We start from the raw sequence: 2,862 nt of genomic DNA, 5'->3' as shown, positions 1-2,862 counted from the left end.
GACTTTGAGAAATCAAATTGACTTGTTGAGTCAATATCTTATTCTGAGCCAAAATGGCGTTCAGAGTGTCAATCTCAAGAACTCCTTTCTTCTGACTAGTCCCATTGTTCACAGGATTCCTTTCAGAAGTGTACATGAATTGGTTATTTGCAACCATTTCAATCAATTCTTGAGCTTCTGTAGGCGTCTTCTTCAGATGAAGAGATCCTCCAGCAGAGCTATCCAAAGACATCTTGGATAGTTCAGAGAGACCATCATAGAAAATACCTATGATGCTCCATTCAGAAAGCATGTCTGAGGGACATCTTCTGATTAATTGTTTGTATCTTTCCCAAGCTTCATAGAGGGATTCTCCATCCTTCTGTCTGAAGGTTTGGACCTCCACTCTAAGCTTACTCCATCTTTGTGGTGGAAAGAATTTTGCCAAGAAGGCATTGACTAGCTTTTCCCAAGAGTCCAGGCTTTCTTTAGGTTGAGAGTCCAACCATATCCTAGCTCTGTCTCTTACAGCAAAAGGGAATAGCATCAGTCTATAGACCTCAGGGTCTACCCCATTAGTCTTGACTGTGTCACAGATTTGCAAGAATTCAGCTAAAAACTGATGAGGATCTTCCATTGGAAGTCCATGGAACTTGCAATTCTGTTGCATTAGAGAAACTAATTGAGGCTTAAGCTCAAAGTTGTTTGCTCCAATGGCAGGGATAGAGATGCTTCTCCCATAAAAATCAGGAGTAGGTGCAGTAAAGTCACCCAGCACCTTCCTTGCATTGTTTGCATTATTGTTGTTTTCGGCTGCCATGTCTTCTTCTTCTTTGAAGAATTCGGTCAGGTCCTCTAAAGAGAATTGTACTTTGGCTTCTCTTAGCTTTCTCTTTAAGGTCCTTTCGGGTTCAGGGTCAGCTTCAACAAGAATGCCTTTGTCTCTGCTCCTGCTCATATGAAAGAGAAGAGAACAAAAAAAAAGTGGAATCCTCTATGTCACAGTATAGAGATTCCTTGAGGTGTCAGAGGAAAAAAGAAATAGAAAGAAGAAGGAGAAGAAGAATTCGAACTTTACTTAGATAAGGTTCGAATTGTGCATTGAGAAGGAGTGGTACTCCATAGAAGGATGTGAGAAGGAGGGAAGTAATTTTTCGAAAATTAATTAAAAATATTTTGAAAACATTTTTGGAAAACACTTAATTGATTTTCGAAAATAAGAGTGGAAAAGAAATCAAGTGATTTTTGAAAAAGATTTTGAAATTAGAAATTAAAAAGATTTGATTGAAAACTATTTTGAAAAAGATGTGGTTAAGAAGATATGATTGAAAAGATTTGATTTGAAAATAATTTTAAAAGATATGATTTGAAAACAAATTAAAAAGATTTGATTTGAAAACAATTTTAAAAAGATTTGATTTGAAAACAATTTAAAAAGATTTGATTTGAAAACAATTTTAAAAAGATTTGATTTTGAAAAATTAATGACTTGCCTAACAAGAAAAGATATGATTCAAACATAAAACCTTCCTTAACAGAAAAGGCAAAAAATGTTCAATCAAATCATTAATTGTTAGTAAGTATCTTTGAAAAAGGAAAGAAATTGATTTTGAAAACATTTGATTGAAAAGATATGATTTGAAAAAGATTTGATTTTGAAAAACTTTGAAAACTTGAAAAAAATTGATTTTGAAAACAAAATCTTCCCCCTTTGCCATCCTGGCGTTAAACGCCCAGAATGGTGCACATTCTGGCGTTTAACGCCCAAAACTATACCCTTTTGGGCGTTAAACGCCCAGCCAGGCACCCTGGCTGGCGTTTAAACGCCAGTCTGTCTTCTTCACTGGGCATTTCGAATGCTCAGCTTTTTCTGTATAATTCCTCTGCTGTATGTTCTGAATCTTCAATTCTCTGTATTATTGACTTGAAAAGACACAAATTAAAATATTTTGGATTTTTAATAATGAGGAATAATAAAAAAAATGCAACTAAAATCAAATAACAATGCATGCAAGACACCAAACTTAGCAGTTTGTATACTATTGACACTAACAAGATGAGAATGCATATGAGAAACAACAAAACACTCAAGTCAATAGAATTCAAAGATCAAAACAAGGAAATCATCAAGAACAACTTGAAGATTAATGAAGACACATGCATGAATGCAGTAAGAACATGCAATTGACACTAAACTTAAGATGAGACTCTAGACTCAAACAAGAAATATTTTTGGATTTTATGATTTGTAATTTTTTTGGATTTTTCGAAAATTTGGTGAAAAGGAAAATAAAGGTATCAAAATTCTTAATGAGAATTCCAGGAATCATGCAATGTTAGTCTAAAGCTTTAGTCTAAAGGAATTAGACATAGCTAGCTAAGCTTCAGCAAGACATTGCATTCAAGAGCTAAATTGATGATGATCAATCAGCTTTGGTGATGATAAGAACATCACCTTGAAACACTAGAATTCATTCTTAAGAACTCTGAAGAAAAATAATACCTAATCTAAGCAACAAGATGAACCGTCAGTTGTCCATACACAAGAACAATCCCCGGCAACGGCGCCAAAAACTTGGTGCACGAAATTGTGATCACTACAACTTCGCACAACTAACCAGCAAGTGCACTGGGTCGTCCAAGTAATACCTTACGTGAGTAAGGGTCGATCCCACGGAGATTGGTGGTATGAAGCAAGCTATGGTCATCTTGTAAATCTTAGTCAGGCAAACTCAATTGTATATGATGATGAACGAAAATAATATAAAGATAAAGATAGTGATACTTATGTATATCAGTGGTGTAAGAGCTTCAGACAAGCGTATGAAGATGCCTTCCCTTCCGTCTATCTGCTTTCCTACTGTCTTCATCCAATCCTTCTTA

The 2,862-nt window shown here is 35.1% G+C and overlaps 1 non-coding gene across 1 annotated transcript; it reads left to right on the top strand.

Annotated features, from left to right (window-relative positions):
* Window positions 1–286: 286 nt before the first annotated feature.
* LOC130952653 (small nucleolar RNA R71) lies at window positions 287–394 on the top strand. Its single transcript, XR_009074831.1, has one exon. It is a non-coding gene; the product is annotated as a small nucleolar RNA R71 (small nucleolar RNA).
* The last annotated feature ends 2,468 nt before the right edge of the window (window positions 395–2,862 follow it).

The sequence above is a fragment of the Arachis stenosperma genome, chromosome 9, assembly GCF_014773155.1.
Source record: "Arachis stenosperma cultivar V10309 chromosome 9, arast.V10309.gnm1.PFL2, whole genome shotgun sequence".
Taxonomy (NCBI): Eukaryota; Viridiplantae; Streptophyta; class Magnoliopsida; order Fabales; family Fabaceae; genus Arachis; species Arachis stenosperma.
Note: the sequence above shows the minus strand (reverse complement) of the source record. Positions and strands in the feature narration are given on the sequence as shown.